Raw genomic sequence first — 20,936 nt, forward strand, 5'->3', positions numbered from 1 at the left:
CAGTCCCATGTACCAAGCAGCTATATCCCATCCAGGGGTAGATGCACCTGGCGATGGGGAGAGAAAAAATTATGAGGCTGCTCCTAAAAGCATATGTCCCAGAGCACACTCTGCACAAGGCAGTCCTAATATTAGGGGGAGGGGAGTACACTCACCCTAAACATCCCCAGCATAATGCAAGGCTACATTTACTGTGTTCTCTTTGGACCCATTTGCCTTTTTTCAAACAAGTCTCTGCAAATCCGTGGCTGACATTCAGGAAAGAACAATGAAGTGGAGCACCAGGAGCTTTTTGCACCAGTCACTGAGCCCATAGCTAAGCTGCTTTGTGCAGAAGCTGTAGAAATCGCATTCCACGCTGATGCTCACCTTCTTGGGGAGCTGGTGGGGAGGACTGGGTTCCCTTCCAAAGATTGTCAGAGCTCAGAAAAGCATTTATCAAAGCCACACTGAACTTCTTTGGATGCAGTTGGAGTTTGTAAAACAGGGAACCCTTCTTCCAAAATTAATTGCTGGCTTTGGATTCACCTGATGTAAAAAGTGTAATTTTCCAGCTCAGAAAACTCTGTGCTGTTCCTCTAGGAGAGGGAGGGGAAAGGTCCCCAGTCTCCCTGCCCAGGACCAGCAAAAGCTGGGGGGGGGGGGGGGTGTTCCTCCTGCAGCTCATCTGCCCCATAGAGTATCTCCAAGTGGCCTTCAATACAAAGTCCCAGACTCAGTCTTGTGCTAGGAGAACATTGTACCAGCAGACACAGGAGTAACCAAGTGAGAGGCAGCATAACCTGGTAACAGGGAAAAGAGGCAAAGACCTACGGGATTTGTCTTAGCTCCTTAGCATGTTGAGTGACGTCTGTCCTTAGCACCCTGTCAGGGTTTAAAGCTGGGCCAGCTATTAACCCAGTGGCAGATGCTCTCTGTTAACCCCTCTCCCCCCCCCCCCCCCCCCCCCCCCACCCTAAGGGAAAGGGAAAAGGGAGAGAGACTTACAGGTTGGAAAGTTAAAACAGTTTTAATAAACTATAGTAATGAAAAAGAGTATAATAAGAATAATAGAAATAATCAAATATATACAAATATATACAAAACCAAGATCAAGAGCTTGGAAAACCCCCTCAGGCAGAGTTGCTCCCCCCCAGAACAGGCAGAGGGGAAAATGCAGTAGCTCCCCCTGCCATCACACCTGCAGGCTTTTAACTGGAGAATTGGCAAAGCTGGTACCAATCAGTGGGAGACAGGAGGGCCCCTCCCTCCTGGGCCCCACCTCCAGGAGGCAGTGGGTTAGTGATAAATAGGAAAGTGAGAATGATGTGTATGGGATGGAATACTTGGTTGGTCAATCTTGGGTCACCTGCTCTGTCTGCTTCTCCCTGCAGGTGTGACCCCCCTTCGGCTCTTCACTCCTAAGCAGTGAGGAATTTAGCAGTGACCTTGGTTTCTCTAAGACTAATTGGCCTGGTTTGGGCCAAACCAGGACATGCCCCCAGCCCCTCACAGGACTTGTCAGTGCAGCACAGCCCACTCAGGGCTTTCAGAGACCCTGCAAGCCCCCACAATCCACATGGCTCCCTGGTGGCCTTGGTGCAGCTTACCTCAGGTGCCCAAGCTCCCCAAAGGACCACAAAGGCTGGCCCAGACCTGCTCTTGGCATTTTCCAGGGGCTCCACAAGGGGCTTGGGCAACTCTTCCACAAGGCGCCCCATCTGGTGTTTTTGCGCTGGCTTCTTGGCCAGTGAGATGTGCAGTGATCAGGAGATGTGCAAGTGGGTTTTGGGGTGGCATGGTGCTTTGTGGAATCTGTCCTTCCCCAGCTGGACTTTACATTGAGATCTCGAAGACCTGCTGGCAGGTTCATGACATAGGTGGAGCTTGAGCTCCAAGCCACAGGATGTTCCTGAGATGCTCCACATGCACTCAAACTCATGAACTTCATACCTTTGTTTGGAAATTAGGAAAATCGTATGTGAATATGCATTGGCACAAGGCTTGAAGGAACAATCTCATGAGCTTCCCTTACTCTGAACCCCTCTGCCCAAGAAAGGCAGGTTGAATAGTTTTCCTCTTAAAAAGAAGTATCCATGGATACTTTACAGATTGTCTCCAAGACATTGAGTCACTCATGTCAGACCCCCAGTTTGAAGGGATCTGATTTTCAGAAGAAAACAGAAAGGAAGAAATAAAAAGATAAAAGTAATCAGAAAACTTCTTGTATCTTGAAATGGAAACCAAAAGGTGGAGAAACCCCGCACCACCAACTCCATTCAGAAATCTTGGCAAGGGTTTGGACAGACTTCACAGCCAAGTAATTGATGGCAGGGATAAGAATAAGAATCTGTCAGAAGTGTAGACAGTGCACACATCACCTTGATATCTAATTAGCTAAATGAGTCTGAGTCTTCATTGAAAAATAAACCTTTCCCAATGATCAAAAAAGGTGATTAAACTTTAAAAAAATAAAAAATAACAAACAAGAGATCCCAATCAAGGTGATATGGGACAAAACTTGGTCACAACAGCAAACATTTTGGGGCTATTGTCTCCAGTTTACCTTCTTTATTGAGATTTCCCATCCTAGATGAAAGACCCGCAATTCTGATTTTTTTTCAGAGTATGTCTGGGCATTTGCTAAGCCTGTGAAAACTCCACGGCACCGCTGTGGCTCTGTACAGACCAAGATTGACTGTCTCATTTTATAGTGCATCCTGCTGCTTACACACCTTCTATCCCCTCACAAAACAACTGGGAAGGCAGATATTCCCAGTACAATCATACCCAGTCTCAGCATCTCAGGGCTTCTCTACATTAGGTCATTCAGTCTGAATTAAATAAGGTATAATGTAAAACAGATCAGTCAAACCACACCAGCAGCTCCTTGGACATCCTCGTTTGATGTCAAAGAGGTCTCTCACCTCTTTCAGTTAATTTCCTAAAATGTAAATTAAAGGGGTCTTACTTCAACTTATCTCAATTCTGAGTGATGAAACAGGGTCCTGATGCAGTTTAATTAATCCCCTTTAAAAGTGAATTTGAGTTAATTCTCCCATGAGTCTCAAAGTAGACAAGTGTCCAGACATCACTACATGGCTTAATGTTTAGCATGAGATGAAATACTTTCAAGGTGAGCTACTAAACCCTACCTGAAGATTTAATTTTCCTTATTGCTGGATGTTGGAGGAAATGTTTTAATTCAGAGAGCAATTACAGGCAGTACTGTCATGCTCACGGTTTGATTGTAAGCTTGATGATGAAGTGGAAAGGTCACAGCTCTTGGAGTCAAGTGGTAGGATGATGTTCCCACCTGCCCCATAAGTTTACAGCTCTAACAAACATGGGAAAAAAAGCTTTGAAGTGTGATCGTAAAAGCAAAAACAAGACCTCAAATGTATTAGTATTTTTCTAAATCACACATTTTTTTTCATACTTGTGGTTGGCAACATAACATACAATAGCATCTGCAAAACACTAAGTACTAGCTGAATAGACCAAATGCTTAGGAAGGGAGCCAGAAAAATGTTCATAGCAAAATTTATCAGCCCTTAAATTTAATTACAAATCCAGAACTAAAACTGTGTTCAATGAAAATTTCACTGTGGTGGGTATAGTAGAGATGGGCCTGAGCCAAAAGGTAGCAAAGAAGCAAATCCAGACCTCAGAGATGCGTCTCAGGCGGGGAGCCTGGAGGTTGCTCTGAACTTCACAACCGTGCAACAAGACTGAAAAACCCAGGCCTGAGCACCTCTTAGTTTGGAGAACTCAAAATCTGCGTCAGACCTGAAGCGCCTCGGCTGAATAAACCTAACTTGCTTTCGCATGAAGTGGGGCCACACAATGAGAAAGTCAGATGAGACTCATCAGCTTTGGCTGCATTTCACATCATCTCTCTGCTTTCCAGAAGAATCAGTTAAATAGCAAAAACTGTTCTCTCACCCAAATTCACGATACACCACATCCATTAGTCATGTTGGTCGACATGGGTCCGTACCATAATATATTGACTCACCTCTAACTTTGATGGCAAAAGTGTTATTTTTTTGTATGCCTGGTGGAAGTGAACAGGTGTTCCAGTTTTGCTTGTGTTTGGCCACCAAGGGTGGCCAAAGAGCATTTTCAGAGCTGAGGGATGCACTGCAAACCCAGGTGCGCTGCCTGCATCCCCCCTCCAGGTGCCACCACCAGCTCCGATAGGAATTGCCTGGGCCACTGCAAATTTGAAATTCAGCAGCACCACATGCACAGAGTAGGCAGACAAGCAAGATCTGGCACGTACAAACAAATCCACACTGACAAATGTTTTTGAACCAGTTCTTGCCAACAAAAAACTGACTTTTCCTGGCTCTTTTTTCATCCCTCTAATACCAGCCCACCTCCCACCCAGTGGCCAAATCCACAATGCCGTCGGTACCTTTAAGGAGAAGACTCTCTTTCTTTTTTTCTTGTGTTTTTTTTTTTTTACTTCTCCCTCTACCAGATCTCATGGGGGTTTCACTGCCCAGTATCTCTGTTCAGGGAAATTAAAAGAAGAAAATGAAAACTCAGAGGCAGGCCCCTCCACCCATGGCAGCCTGTGAGCTTCAGCTGTAGATAACACCAAGCACTGGGTCACGTGCAGTCCTGTTGTGCAGAAATTGTCTCGCAGAATAGATGTCCTTGGAGTTCTGCAAGGCTGTCTACATTTATTAAGTGAAATCACTGCCTGTTTTCTGCAGCATTAAAAGTGAGCTGGAGTACAATATATTTATTGATCACTACTAAACACAACATGGATCTTCCTCCAGCTCCCCCTCTCCTGTTTATTCAAGCAGAGCCCAGAGCGCACATCGACACCTGCATCCCCAGCATGGGCTGTCCCCTGTCCATGGAGCAGGGGACCCAAAACTGCTGCCCAAACCTCTGTGGTTCATCTCTCAGCAGTGGTGGACTTCCGCAGACAGGGACCAGGGAGATGGAGTCACAGGGCCGGAGAAGGAGAGATGAGCTGCCGATGGGGCTACTGGGCAGGCAGGACACATCTACTGGAACTGGCAAGGAGAAGGCAATGGGTATTAGACCCCTGGGATTAAAAGGAGAAGCACAAATGAGGAGGAACCAGCGGAGAGGCTGATGGAGGTATCTCCACAGCTTTCCCTGGGCTGAGTATCAGGAGCAAGAGCAGAACTGAGCCAGCAGCAGAAGCAGATGTCAGAAAGAGCACTCAGCATTGCACAGGGTGGAGGGGACAGAGCAGACAAGTCCAGATCCAGGCACAGCTCGTAAGCCCTGGTTAGTCTGGCAGTGGCTCCGGCTTTGTTACTGCTCCCTGACACCCTGGGGACCCACGGCAGAGAAATGAGCCCCTGGATTTATCCCCTGCGGCGGGCGGCAAGGAAGGCACAGACTCTGAGATCGAGGATGCAAGGGCCTGAAGCCGAAAGGCCTAAGGCTTTTTATTGTTATGCTACTACCCTATTTAACTGCTACAATGCAGGAGCCAGCCTAGGCAGTTCAAGATAACATCAACATTCACACGCTAAGCACTCATCACCCATCCTGGGAAGAGCCCACAGTGTCCTGGGCTCAAAACATCAACAACCATTCCTGTTTTCAGCTCTGTGTTCAGAACTGACCTTCAACACATGTTTACTTCTTTCATGCCTCAAAAAGCCCTGTGAACTGGTCTCGGCTCCTTTATCTCAGAAGCAAGCAAAAACTATTCTCAGTGCAGTGTTCCCAAGCAAATCTTACGCTCCCCAAGTAAAGCACAGCTCTTTGCAGGCTGAGGGTCTTCCACATTTCCCCCTTTTTTGTTTATTTGATGACAAGGGTGGTCATGATGTGGGCTTCGGCTTTTCAGAGTCCTCTGATTGCAGACCAGGTAAAGTGAAGAACTTGCAAACCGAGAGATCTCTGAAGCAGCACTCGGGGCAAAGGCACACAAGCAGGGACGCAGGCATCACGGAGTTCAGTTCCTGCTAGAGAGAGAGCGAGAGAGATTCCGGGCCCGCCGCCCTCGCCTGCACACCAGGGATCTCTGGCAGGCGGCAGCCCTCCACCGCGCCCCGATCCCCCCCACAGCAGGGCAGGAATCCCAGGCATAAACCATCAGGTGCCCCTGAGCCTCACCACAGGCCCACGCCATCCGAATGCAGATGCTCTACTTGTCCAGCACACAAGACTAAACAAGTCAGTAGCACGATATACGTGTTCCTCGACATCCCAGGTGCAAGCCACCCGAGCATGCCCACAATCCTCCTCACCAATCTTCTGCTATATTCCCACATTCTACCCCCTCGCTCATGAGACTGCTTCTCCTGGGGAGTGCAAAGCTGGACGTGCACATTTGGCTTGCGGAGTGTAGAGCAGAGTAATCTACAGAGGCACGCAATAAATACATATAGAAAAAGGAATAAACATAGATATCTATACAATAATGCTGTAGCATCACTAATGACAAAGAAGGGCCAAAGATAAACAAGACTGTGAACAACATCCCTGTAGTGTCCAAATTTACTTGATTCACACGCTCTAGAAGAGAGAACTGCTGTGAGAACCAAAACAGTATCTTCTCCTCAGAGCCACCTGCATGTGTCAACAGAAAGGCCTTAACCACGCTTGCGTGGAAGAGAAGTCACACAGCAGACAGCACAACTATGGGGGGACCACGACCACCAGAGACCACCCGAGACCCCTCGCAGCATGCTACTTGCGTGCTCATCCAGTCATTTCAGCATTCCCCAAGTAATGCCTGGTGTCGGGTTGACTGTTCTACGTCGCTTGCGTGGTCCCTGTACTTTCAGCGTCTGCATTTCTGGTACCGGGTTCTGGTTGTGGTTTCTCCAGCTCATGGTATGGCTTCATGCATCTCGCAGGTAGCCAACGAGGACCTGTTGGGAGTAAAACACAAGCATATCCCCTCCCCCATGTCAACAATTCTACTGGTCCACGCCAATCAGTTGGGCCTGGCAGATCTTTATACCAAACCTTAGGATTTTGTGTAAAGGGAACTTTAGCCTGAAAATGTCGTTCCACTGCCGTGGTATCTAATCGAGAAGATGACCGATTTAGAAAATTTAAAGTGAACACAGCCATATCTAATTGTTCTTGAGGAGCTGTGGCTACACTCCCCCTTTTTTGTTTTTGCAACATGTGTTTCAAGTTTTGATGTGTCCGTTCAATTATGGCTTGTCCGGTGGGGGTGTGCGGGATACCTGTAACGTGAGACACACCCCACTGTTGTAGGAATAAGGCCGCTGCTTGAGATACATAAGCGGGTCCATTGTCTGTTTTTATTTGTTTAGGGAGGCCCACAAGTGCAAAGCACCTTGTCCAATGTTTCTTAACATCCTGAGTCTTTTCCCCTGTAGCTGCAGAAGCAACAACATAACCAGAAAAGGTATCCACAGCAACATGAACATACTTTTGCCTGCCAAAAGGTGGATAATGTGTAACATCTGTTTGCCAAATTTCATTAGCCTTCAGTCCCCTGACATTTACACCATCATGATAAGTTGCAGTATTATATAGTTGACAATCGTTACATGCCCGAATAATATCATGAGCCTGCGTTTTTGTGAGAGCAAATTCTTTCTGTAAACTGCGAGCATTTTGATGGAAAAAGGAGTGAGATAATTGTGCATGTTGAAATCGCTGAGTAAGGGAGGATGATGTTATGGGCAAAACAGTGTACTTATCAGCTACTGCATTCCCTTCTACCAGAGGTCCTGGCAAGCGAGTGTGAGACCTAATATGAACAATAAAGCAAGGATGCTGTCGTTGCTGAAGCAGAGTTGCAATAGCAAGGAAAAGTTTATACAGCTCTTGATTGCTAATTTCTTTGATAAATGCAGCTTCTAAGCCATTAATAGCACCAACAGCATATAGTGAATCTGATACAATATTAATAGGTTCGCTTGCAAACAATGTCAAAGCTAAATGTATTGCAGACAATTCAACAATCTGAGTGGACGCTTCCACAGTAACTGATGTGTGTTGCCATTGTGCCTTTTCTTTCCAGGCCACTACAGCCTTCTTTGTTTTACCTAAGCCTTCTGTAAAAGCCTTTTTTTTGCATTTGGTATAGGGTGAGGCACCATCACTCTCTGTGGTTGTAAGCAGAGGGAAGGTAAGGCTTGCAAGATTTTATTCTGTGGCAAAGTAAAATGGATATCATTCAAATAATCAGCCAGAGCAGCCTGAAATTCAAGGCTGTCCCTCATCAGAGTAATGTGCGTTTCCTTATGAAAGGGTAGGTAAATAATGTCAGGGTCTCGACCTGTCAGCTGCTGTATCCTGAACCGTCCTTTCTGAATCACCATAATGACCATCTCCAAAGGAGTCGTAATTGTTTTTGTAAAGGTGTGTGATAAGAAAATCCATTCCAGGGTAACTAATTGCTGTGATTCTGTCAATTGAGCAAATAGCCCATAAGGCTGGAATTTCGTGTGAATCACAAAAAATAGAAGAGGCAAGTGTAAGATTATACGTCCTGCTTGGGAAGTTGTAAGTTTTTGAATTACCCATGCCAATTCCTGTTTTGCTTTGTCAGAAAGAATTCGAGGCGAAGTTAAATCTGAATCCCCCTTCAAGGTGTTAAACAGGGTACTTAACTGTTCAGTAGAAATACCCAGCACAGGACGAATCCAATTAATTGTCCCTAGTAGTTGCTGCAAATCATTTAATGTAGAGATATTGTTTACCAGACGAAGTTGTTGTGGCCGTAAGGTTCTGGTAAACAGTACCCATCCCAAATACTTCCAGGGTGGTTCTGTTTGTATTTTTTCCGGGGAAATATGAAGCCCAAATTGTTGTAAAGAGTCTTTTAGATGATTTACAGTTTTCATCAGTTCTGTCTGTGTCAAAGCTGCAATGAGAATGTCATCCATATAATGGTAAATAAGAGACTGTTTAAAAATACTTCGAGTCGGCTCTATTGCAGCAGAGACCACTAACTGACAAATTGTGGGACTGTTCATCATGCCCTGTGGGAGAACCTTCCTTTCTGCTCATCTTTTTTCTTTACTGTCGGCTTTGGGCAGTTCTTTCTAATATGCCCCATTTGATTACACTCAAAACATTTCATTTCTGCTTGTCCCACGAGTTGCTGAGTCAAGGCACTTGCAAGTAAAGTAGCTTTATGCTCTTCAGAACCCACGTTCTGACAGGCTTTAATAAATTCTGCTATACTTTTGTAAGAGTTTTTTAGAGGGCCCAAAATTCTCTGACAATCTGCATTTGCATTTTCATAAGCCAATTGTAATAACAGCGTTTCTACTGTATTTTCATCATCAATCTGCCTGCTCAGTGCTGTTTGTAAACGATCAATAAATGTAACATAGGGTTCTTGAGCTCCTTGCCTGACTGCCGCAAAAGAGGGCTGGCGTTTCCCTGCCTCCGGAACGCGTTTCAGGCACTTTAAAGCCAATGCAGAGATCTGTTGTAAACGCTGCCGAGGTAACCGTGCCTGTACCTCTGGTATTGCATACTGATTAATTCCCAAATATTCTTGCCTATTTTCCAAAGTGTCTGCAGAAACAGCCTCCTGGTACTCTGCCAGCCACACTGAATACTGTGCAGGTGTTAAAATCATCCGTAAAAGTGACTTCCAATCATGTGGAGTCATAGTATAGGATTCCCCAATGACTGTTACTAAATTTGAAGTATAGTTACTGTGCAAACCATAGTCTCTCACCGCGGCCCGTACTTCCTTAATCATTTCATAACTAAGGTAGCGATACTCAGGAGAATGATTTGGACGATAGATTACCGGCATCGCCGTCAGCATGGCAAAATCTCCTTTACGAGCAGCTTCCTCTCTACAATTTTCTGCCAGCGTTTTGTATTTCGTTACATGAGACTCTGATGCCTTTTCAGCAAAGCCAATAGGTGGCTCGGCAGACGCAGGATACGGAGGAGCTGTTGGTGTTAACTGTTCTCTGCCCGTAGCCGCTGCCGCTGCTGCTGCCGGCTGCGAGACCCCCCGCACCGAAGGGACAGCTGCAGCCGTTTCTTTTACCGATGTTAATGGTGGGTATAAATTGGACTGTATGTCTGGATCTGTGAAATCAAGATCGTAAGGATCGTCTGATTCTCCGGAGACTGTTTCATATACAGGCTCCTGTTGCTCCTTCACATCCACTAAGGTGTTAATAGGAGTGGATGCCAGAGATTGCAAATACTCCTCTGCAGGCTGGAGTGCAGAGAGTGCTGTAAAAACAACCCTCCACGTTGCTTCTAAATCCTTTAGAATATCAGACTGCAACGTGTTCCGTTTTTGTATTTCTACTCCCACTTTCGCCCAAATCTTTGCATCGTAAGTCCCTGATACAGGGAACCAGGTACAGTTGTCTTTGATCCACACTAATAACTGCACCAATTTCGCTAATTGGACCTTATAGCCCTGTTCGCGTAATATACGCTGTAATACCTCAGTGTAGAGGTTATGCTCTTGGGAACTAGCCTGTCCCATGTTTATTGCGATCGCGGAACTCACTGATCCTGGGGACTCTCCGGTCCTGGGGACTCACTCTCCGGTCCTGGGGACTCTCCGGTCCTGGGAACTCACTCTCCGGTCCTGGGGACTCTCCGGTCCTGGGGATTCTCTGATCCTGGGGACTCTCCGATCCTGGGGACTCTCAGGTCCTGGGGACTCTCAGGTCCTGGGGACTCTCCGGTCCTGGGGATTCTCTGATCCTGGGGACTCTCAGGTCCTGGGGACTCTCCGGTCCTGGGGACTCTCTGGTCCTGGGGATTCTCTGATCCTGGGGATTCTCCGATCCTGGGGACTCTCCGGTCCTGGAGACTCTCTGGTCCTGGGGACTCTCTGGTCCTGGGGATTCTCCGATCCTGGGGACTCTCCGGTCCTGGGGACTCTCCGGTCCTGGCGCGCGCTAGCCCCTGACAATCCTTCGATCAGAGTCACCGCCGCTTCTTCGTTAATCTTCAATCTTGTTCGGGCGCCATTTGCGGCGGGCGGCAAGGAAGGCACAGACTCTGAGATCGAGGATGCAAGGGCCTGAAGCCGAAAGGCCTAAGGCTTTTTATTGTTATGCTACTACCCTATTTAACTGCTACAATGCAGGAGCCAGCCTAGGCAGTTCAAGATAACATCAACATTCACACGCTAAGCACTCATCACCCATCCTGGGAAGAGCCCACAGTGTCCTGGGCTCAAAACATCAACAACCATTCCTGTTTTCAGCTCTGTGTTCAGAACTGACCTTCAACACATGTTTACTTGTTACATGCCTCAAAGAGCCCTGTGAACTGGTCTCGGCTCCTTTATCTCAGAAGCAAGCAAAAACTATTCTCAGTGCAGTGTTCCCAAGCAAATCTTATGCTCCCCAAGTAAAGCACAGCTCTTTGCAGGCTGAGGGTCTTCCACAATCCCCCTTTTCCAATTAGCCTCCTTCCCCCTCCTCTGCCCTCCTAGAATCAATCCTAGTCCTGGCATTTTAAAGGGCAATGTGCACGTTTTATGGCCGTCCCCTGTAAAACCATTCTACATGATAACACATCCAGCCCTTTATTAGGGACGTTTGGCAAGTTTATTGTCCAGGCATTTTTCTGCGCTGACAGATTAGGTCCTGCCATCACTTCTGTGAGCATGCGGGGCCCTCTCCCATCCCCTCCTCCCCTCTCCCGAGCCATCCAGCCTCGTGGTGCTGGCAGCCCACAGCTGTCCTCTGTGCACTGCCAGCCCCATCCTCGGGCAGCTGAAGTCCTCAAGAGTCCTACATCCCACCTGCAGCCAGGCAGGGCCATTCCCCCCCACTGGAGAACCAGTAGCATTCAATTACCCCCTGCTGCAGACACACCTACCAAAGACCCATTAACCCTTTAGAGCCAGGGAAATGCTCTTTTCTCCATGCATGGGCATCCTGGGGGGCAGTTTTCACATCATGGCAGGATGGCTCTGCACAACTCCTCATTTCTCCACAGCAAGGCTGTACTTTGGGGAGCTTGAAGGCTTTTAGGTACCTCGCAGGGGTAATCACTCTCATTAGATACTAGGGAACCAATTGTCCTTTGCCGTTTCGGGCACCGTGATCCTTTGCCCCACTCAACCCTGATCCCAAGATCACCACAAATGTGAGACCTGCAGCACTCCATGAAGAGACAAAGCAGGCTGGGACACAAGCACTCAGCAGATGTTTACATGGTGCAGAGGGGCTCCGCTTTCTAAGAAAGCCACAACCACGCTGCCAAAGTGCACTTGTCTCAGACCCTGGACGCTGGCGTCACCAAGGCTATCTCTGTGCCCAGCTCCTCCTCCAGCCACCCCTAAGAACCCCCGTGAAACCAGGAGGACATGATGTAAAGCCAGATGCGGGTTTTATCATCTCGCATTCTTCCCAACCATCCATGGGCTTAATGGTGAGTTGCATGGCCAGCAGAGGTTTAATGAGGGGTCAAGGATTAACAATGGCAACCGAAATTTATCCAAGTGCTTACCTGGCGCCTCCTCGCCGCACTTGAGGGACGCTGGCAGCCGCTGAGGGTTCTGCTGCCTGCACATCATCATAGCCAGGATGGACGAGGTCCCAGGGAAAAGGCTGGGGCGGGTGCCCGAGGTCAGGAAGGGGAGGGTGACCCCAGGCTGGGGAGCAAACCTCTGGCTCAGGTCCCACTCCAGTGAGGCTGTGGTTCAGCAGCCACCCTCCTAGGCCACGGCAGACGGTCCACATCACCTTTCAGGTGTTTCGACCATGTGTTGCATGGTAAAATGGAGGCGAATATAAGGCTGCGTTGTGATCCCTACCCTGCAGGGAGCTTTCTGCCCAGCTATCGGTTTCACTCGCTGATCTTGACCCACTATCGCTCATTTACCTCTCGGCCATGCCACCGGGTGTAGAGGGGTTTTTGGAGCAGAATGGTCATGTAATGAGCCAGAAGTATGAGAGTATGGAGTGAAGGCCTAGCTGCGTGAGAAGATTCATGTAGCTAGTGTCAACAAGCCGACCTTCGAGAGATGAGGAAAAACAGCAGCTGAGCAAACAAGAATTGAGGGAGTAGCCGGTGGGAGCCGAACACGGAGGAGAAGAAACAAGAACTGATGGAGCCAATTAAGGAAGGACCAGTGGCAGAGCAGTGACCAATCAACACATCAAAGAAGAGTATGTTTAGTAATATTAACGAATAGCAATGCACATGCTTACAGCCAGGGAAAGTACAAAATGTATAAAAGGGACAGCTTATGCTTAATAAAGGTCTTCACTTTGATTCACATTGGATTGTGTGGAGGCGTGTTCCTTCTCCTCAGATGGTGACCCTGATGAGACGCTGATCGACGGCAAGTTCGGGGAATAGCCCAGAAGGAGGTACACCGGCTGGAGTACGGCTCAGCAGGTCTGAAGACCGGGGCGAGACGGAGGACGACTCGCAAGAAAAGAAAAGAACGTTGCAACGGGACACTTAGTGAGGTGAGCAGCCGGGGGAAAAAGGAGATGGGCCAAAATATTTCTAAAGAAGAAAGTGCGATAGTAAGGCTTCTCCTACATATCCTCTCTAAGAGAGGAGTGAAACATGATGAGCATTTGCTCCGGAGACTGTTAGTTTGGTGTCGAGAGCATGGGTTCCCTTCGGACCCCCAGAGCGCTTTTAAGGTGGACACTTGGGAAGATATTGGAAAGGGTTTATGGGAAGCGATAAGCAGTGGGGAAAAGGAGGCAATAGAACTGGCAACTGCATGGAGGACTGTTCTTACTGCTCTTCAAGAAATGAAAGCAGAGAGGGCTGTTGCAGCAGGGGCTTTTACGGCTCTGCGTCCAACAGAGGTTAACCCTGGGGCGAGAGGTCTTCGTGTTTTTGGTCAGCCGCCAATACCGGTTTTTTCAAACCCCTCCGCACCACCAGAAGAGCAGGAGAAAATTGAAATACCCCCTAAACCAACAGGGGAGCCCCCTAAACCGGAGGAAATGGAGGTTGATGAGCATCAGCCCGAGCCCACCCCCCCACCCTTCAAGCCTCCGCGAGCTGCCAATCTCGCAAATCACGCCGAATACGAATATCCCCCTCTGCCCCCGTCGTCTCCCCCATCGCCTGCCGGCGGTCCAGGGAAATTTAAGGATCCGGTGGCTTGGGCGGAAAAATTGTTAGCAAAATTACAAGACCTGGAAAGACAGACGACCTTAACCGAGCGACAGCATAAGGAGGAGCAGAGGAGAGAAGAAGAAAGGGAACGCCTACGCGGGGGTCCAGGGGGGCCGGGGGGGGTGCTGAGGCGGCTGGGACTAGCCGCATGAGAAATATGGATGGGAATGTTGGTATGCACTCTGTCATGGGGGACGAGGGAGGAGACGATCCGCGATTACGGTGGCGAGGAGTTATACAGAATGCGCTAGTGGAGGGGGAGATTCTGCCCACAGCTTTCCCAGTTATTTTGGGAAATCGGAGAGAACCACTGCGCTGGGTAGGATTACAGTGGGAGATTGTTAAGGAGGCACAGAAAGCGGTACAACAAAATGGGTTGCATGCACCTTATACCCAAGCATTTATAAATAGTATCTTTATGTCTACGCTTTTAACACCTTTTGATTTTAAGCAATTGATGGCGATGATTTTAACCCCGATGCAGGAACTCTTGTGGCGGACGAGGTGGCATGACACAGCACAGGCTGCAGCGGTGGAAAACCTGGGGAGGGGAGATAATGATCCTCTTTTAGGGATAACATTTGACCAACTGGTGGGAGAAGGGCAGTTTAGTGATCCACAACGACAGGCACGACTTAGACCAGAAGCCTTGGCACTTACTGCCACCTTAGCCCGAGAGGCTTTTAAAACCCTCCCAGAAGATGGGAAAGTAATTCCTGCCTATACAAAAATAAGGCAAGGTCCATCTGAGCCTTATATGACATTTTTAGAAAGATTGCGTGAAGCATTGGAAAGGGCATCGCTGACCGATGTAGCTCGAGAGGCGTTGCTAATGTCGTTGGCAGTCGACAATGCTAATCCTACTTGTAAGCGCATTTTACAGACATTACCCAAAAATTCTAGCCTGGCAGAAATGATGGATGCGTGTGAGCGCGTAGGAACAACGGAAGAAACAGCAGGATACATGGCGTCAGCCTTTGCGGCTGCGGTGAAACCTCTAGTACGATCAGGGAGAGGCGATCAGGGACCAAAATGTTACAACTGTGGCAAACCGGGACACCTTAAGGCTCAATGCCGAGTAAAAAGTCACGAGTTTGCAGGGACCTGCAATCGCTGCCGGAAATACGGTCACCGTGCAGATGAATGCCGATCTAGATTCGCTAAGCAGGGAACTCGGCTGGGAAACGGGGGGGCGAGCGCGAGGAGACCCAGCACGATGACACAAAACAGGTCTTCCACCCGGGCTGCCTGGATGGCGTCGCCGCCGCCACAAGAGGGAGTGCTGGGGTGGTCATTGCCACAGCAGTAGAGGTGACTCCGATAGACCCACAAGTACAATGTATACCCACCGATATGAAAGGCCCACTGGGTCACGGGTTGAGTGCCTTACTTATCGGGCGATCCTCTATGACCCGAAAAGGTCTTTTCGTTTTACCCGGTATAATCGATGCCGATTTTACAGGGGTCATATCTATTATGGTATGGACCCCCCTGCCACCAATTCATATACCCAAAGGAGAAAAAATTGGACAACTGGTCCCCTTTAAATCAGCTGTGCCCACAGCTGGGAATCAGATAAGAGGGGCTGGGGGTTTTGGATCAACAGGCCAGGCTGACATTTATCTGGCAATGGATATCAGCAAGGCAAAACCAACAGAACGGGTAACACTAAAAGAACCTGGTGGGAAAACTTGCGTGGTCATTATGCTGATTGATACTGGAGCAGACGTTACAATAATCAGTCAAGCAGCGTGGCCTCATTCGTGGCCATTGGAGATCCCCCCTACGCCCATTTTGGGGGTCGGGGGAATACAGACCACTAAAATCAGTACAAATGTGATTTGTTGCAAATTGCAGGATGGGAGTACCTGTACAGTAAGACCATATGTGATGCCTGTCCCCATTTGTTTACTGGGGAGAGATGCATTAAGTCAATTAGGGGCACGTTTGGTAACTAACAGTGAGGGTTTTTAGAGGCGGCCATTGATGAAGGGCGACCAATCCTAAAACTAGCCTGGAAAACAGAAACCCCAGTTTGGGTTGATCAATGGCCGCTGTCTGCAGAAAAAATCACCCACCTTGAAAGCTTGGTACAGGAGCAACTGGAAAAAGGTCATATTGAACCCACAACAAGCCCATGGAACACCCCAATATTTACTATTCCGAAAAAAAGTGGCAAATGGCGTTTGTTACATGACCTTCGAAAAATCAATGAGGTCATGGATGATATGGGAACCCTACAACCAGGGCTCCCATCCCCCAATATGATCCCTAAAGACTGGGACATTTTAATCATTGACTTAAAAGATTGTTTCTTCACCATCCCTTTGCACCCTGATGACTATCAGAAATTTGCTTTTTCGGTGCCATCAGTGAACAAAGCTGCACCTATGAAACGCTATCATTGGGTTGTGTTACCACAGGGAATGGAAAATTCACCGACAATGTGCCAAATGTATGTGGCCTGGGCACTTGCTCCTGTGCGAAGGAATTTTCCAAATTTGATTATATACCATTATATGGATGACATTCTAATAGCAGGGAAACAATTGGATAAAAAACAATTGATTAATACACTGCAGACTGAACTAGCAAAAGGTGGATTGCAAATAGCTCCAGAAAAGGTACAACAGGAGGAAAACTGGAAGTACCTTGGGTGGGAAATTACCAAAACAACTGTTAGACCCCAAAAACTAGAAATTCGTGTGAATATCAGGACTTTAAATGATGTACAAAACCTGTTGGGAGACCTCAATTGGGTGCGAACCCTGTGTGGTCTCACCAATGCTGAATTGGCACCTTTGATGCAATTGCTAAAGGGAGGAGGCGGTGCAGATGCCCCCCGCACATTGACACAGGAAGCTGAGCAGGCATTGAAACACCTGAGTACCAAAATAGCTATGGCATACACTCACCGTTGGGACCCAGATTACAGTATTGGAGTATTGGTTATCAATCACGATCGCCACCCCCTGGCATTAATTATGCAGTGGGTGACTGACAAGGATCCTCTACATGTGCTGGAATGGATCTTTTTGCCTATGCAACCAAAACGTACCATCACTACGAAAGTAGAGGCCATAGCACAACTTGTAATGAAAGGAAGGCAGAGGGTTGTAGAGATAGCAGGTGTCGAACCTGCTTTTTTGGTTATTCCACTGGTTGCAGAGTATCTACAATGGGCATTACAAAATTCCATACCATTACAAGTTGCGTTATTGGATTATAGGGGCGAGTTGAAGGTACATCTACCCCCTCACAAATACTTCTCTGTGCTGCAATTGGGTCAATGGGAAGAATTACCAAAAAGGTCAGAACGTCCGGTCAGTGGTGTCACCGTTTTTACAGATGCTGGAGGCAAAGCTCAAAAAGCAGCACTAACATGGCTAGACAATGGGAAGTGGCATGATGTAATTTTATCTGACATTCAAGGGTCTACACAACAATTAGAATTGCGAGCTGTGGTGGAGGTCTTCAGGCGATGGAACACAGCACCTGTTAATGTGGTATGTGACTCTTTATATGTCGTAGGGATTGTCCAGAGGATGGAGCGTGCTCTGCTCAAAGAGATAGCTAATGAACAACTATACCAACTTTTTCATGAATTATGGCTTTTGCTGACAGAGCGACTGCATCCATATTTCATCACACATATCCGTAGTCACACAGGACTCCTGGAAGGCTTAGCTGAAGGCAATGCTCGGGCAGACAAACTTGTCGCACCTGCCTGGGCTGCGCCTTCAATTGATCGCTTCGCTCAAGCACAACGATCCCATGCCTTTTTCCATCAATCTGCTAAGGTACTGCGGCGTCAGTTTGGGCTACGCAGTGCAGATGCACGTGGGATAGTCCAGTCCTGTCCAGACTGTCAACATCTTGGGGGTGGTTTAGCACCTGGTGTCAACCCCCGCGGTACTGGACCGTTGGAGATATGGCAAATGGATGTAACACACATCCCCGAATTTGGACGGCTGAAATATGTCCACGTGAGTGTTGACTGTTTCTCCCTTGCTACCTGGGCTACAGCACAAACAGGCGAATCCAGCAAACACGTTCAATGACACATGCGTTCTGCTATTGCAGCCCTGGGCATTCCACAGACAATTAAAACGGACAATGGCCCAGGCTATGTGGCACGCGCCACACAGGACTTTTTCCAACTGTGGGGTATAACACATATAACAGGTGTCCCACATTCACCAACGGGACAAGCTATTGTGGAGCGTATGAATCAAACTCTGAAACACCTTTTACAAAAACAAAAAGGGGGAGAGCCAGGGCTATCTCCTCCTGACAGGTTGTGTAAAGCGCTTTATGTACTAAACTTTTTACGCTTGCCACAGGACTACTCTGTACCTCCAGCAGTAAAACATGGTGCAGGGTTAAAGGGAGGTATGGAGGCTTTTCAGAAAGAACAGGAACAAGCCAAAGTGATGGTAAAAAATGGGGTGACTGGTGTGTGGGAAGGTCCAATGAAATTAATAACGTTGGGTCGAGGGTATGCATGTGTCGTTACAGATACAGGAGCCAAATGGGTACCAGCTAAGTGGGTGAAGCCGTGGCTACAAAACCAACCTGAACTACAGGAGCCAACTCAGGATCTGCCTCGGAACACTGACCTCTCGAGAGATCCAGTGCCCTGACTGCGGGAAGTGTGAAAAAAGGTTTGCGTGGGAGGTATAGAAAAGGGAGCAAAAGGCGCAGTCATGATGAAGCAAGGGGTTGTTTTTTCTGTGTTAAGCCTGCTTTGGATCCTGGACCTGACAAAAGGTCATCAACCGATAGTCCTTCCACCTACACCATGGAAGGGGAGTCACAACGTTTGGGTGACTCTGATGCGGAGCTTGAACCAGACGCAGTTTTGTGCCTCCTTAGCTCAGCCTGAACAACCCTTTCATACATTTCTAGTGGGGGTCCCCTTAAACAGATCTGAAAGTAAGGAGATAGTGGCAGGGTTGAATGTGCTGAAACAGAGCCTCTGTGAGAATGCAATGAAATGTGGCGAACATTGGGATTTATGGGACGATAGCTTGCCTGTCAGTCCCTTAGAGCCCCAAGAACTTGACATCCTAGGAACTTTAGAGGCAGAATCCTGTGTGTTTTTCAATTACACAGAGGGATCAAACATTTATCAGAATGACATAAAGAGATTACAAAATGTCACACCCAGCAATCCATTGTGGCAAAATGAATCTATCTGGTGTGCAAACGTAGGGCGTAGTCGAACAGAGCCAGCACCGGATTTGGCCGTGCCTAGAAAATTACCAGAAGGTTTATTCCTAATTTGTGGAGATAGGGCTTGGCCAGGGCTGCCCAGTAAAAAACTGGGAGGTCCGTGTACCATAGGTAAATTAAGCTTACTAATGCCTACACGAAAGGTCATATTAAACCACACTAACCTACACAAGATTAAAAGAAGTGTCACTACCTTAGGGAAAGAATGTAAAGATGAGGTAGAACTATGGTCTAGGACCAAAGTAGTTCTTTCTTCTATTTTTGCACCGGGTGTGGCTGCTGCACAAGGACTAACACAATTGCGAAACTTAGCTTGCTGGGTTGCAAAAAGAGCTGATCAAACTTCTAGAATTTTAGGAACATTAGCCAATGATGTAGATAGTATCCGACATGCTACCTTACAAAATAGAGCTGCTATAGATTTTTTATTATTAGTGCACGGTCACGGATGTCAGGAGTTTGATGGGATGTGTTGCATGGATCTGAACGATCATTCCAGGTCAATTCATAAGCAGATCAAAGAGCTCATGGATGCCACACAGAAAATACGGGAACAGCATGGGTTCCTGGATGACTGGTTGGGTAATTTGGGAATTGGAGGGTGGCTGGTCGGATTGATTAAAATGCTATTGATGGGATTGTTTGTGATTTGTATTATCATCCTTGTATTACCGTGTTTATTCTCCTGCTTGCAAAGGGCCCTGCAGCGGACAATAAACACGGCCTTTCTGGCTCAAGAAAAGAAAGGGGGAATTGTAGAGGGGTTTTTGGAGCAGAATGGTCATGTAATGAGCCAGAAGTATGAGAGTATGGAGTGAAGGCCTAGCTGCGTGAGAAGATTCATGTAGCTAGTGTCAACAAGCCGACCTTCGAGAGATGAGGAAAAACAGCAGCTGAGCAAACAAGAATTGAGGGAGTAGCCGGTGGGAGCCGAACACGGAGGAGAAGAAACAAGAACTGATGGAGCCAATTAAGGAAGAACCAGTGGCAGAGCAGTGACCAATCAACACATCAAAGAAGAGTATGTTTAGTAATATTAACGAATAGCAATGCACATGCTTACAGCCAGGGAAAGTACAAAATGTATAAAAGGGACAGCTTATGCTTAATAAATGTCTTCACTTTGATTCACATTGGATTTTGTGGAGGCGTGTTCCTTCTCCTCAACCGGGAGTGGCAGAGGGCTCCCCACACCTGCCAGCCCCCTGCCCGGCGTTGGTTCACGTCACACTACCAGGCTGTGTTGTTCTTATGTACTGTAAGTCTCTCACTATTATTCTCCCACTTGATATAGTGAGCTGTGTCATTTTGAAAGGACATATATAACAGTATATTAAAGAAATCATGGATCTCCTCGTTCATGTTTAAAACAAATTTATTACAATGTAAGAAACCCTGAATAGCATGAATTTATTATAATGATTTAAGGCTCCTAGCACTTGAGTTAAAAATGTCTCTCAATAAATAACTTTCACTTGAAAACACAGCAAATTAATATAGTTTACCATTTCCAAAGTTATATAAATCCAAGAGCCTTAAATCAACAGTATGCTGGATAAGATTACTGCTGCTCAGCCAGAGGCTGGTATCACAGCTCAGAAGGATGGAAAAAGTAGTAAAAAAATGGATGGCTTTTTTTT

General features: G+C 47.3%; 1 pseudogene; it reads right to left on the reverse strand.

Moving 5' to 3' along the window:
• Nucleotides 1-5,801: 5,801 nt before the first annotated feature.
• LOC137677207 (protein hinderin-like) overlaps nt 5,802-20,936 on the reverse strand; it is a 149,653-nt pseudogene continuing 134,518 nt past the window's right edge.

This window comes from Nyctibius grandis (genome assembly GCF_013368605.1).
Source record: "Nyctibius grandis isolate bNycGra1 chromosome W unlocalized genomic scaffold, bNycGra1.pri SUPER_W_unloc_3, whole genome shotgun sequence".
Classification (NCBI taxonomy): Eukaryota; Metazoa; Chordata; class Aves; order Nyctibiiformes; family Nyctibiidae; genus Nyctibius; species Nyctibius grandis.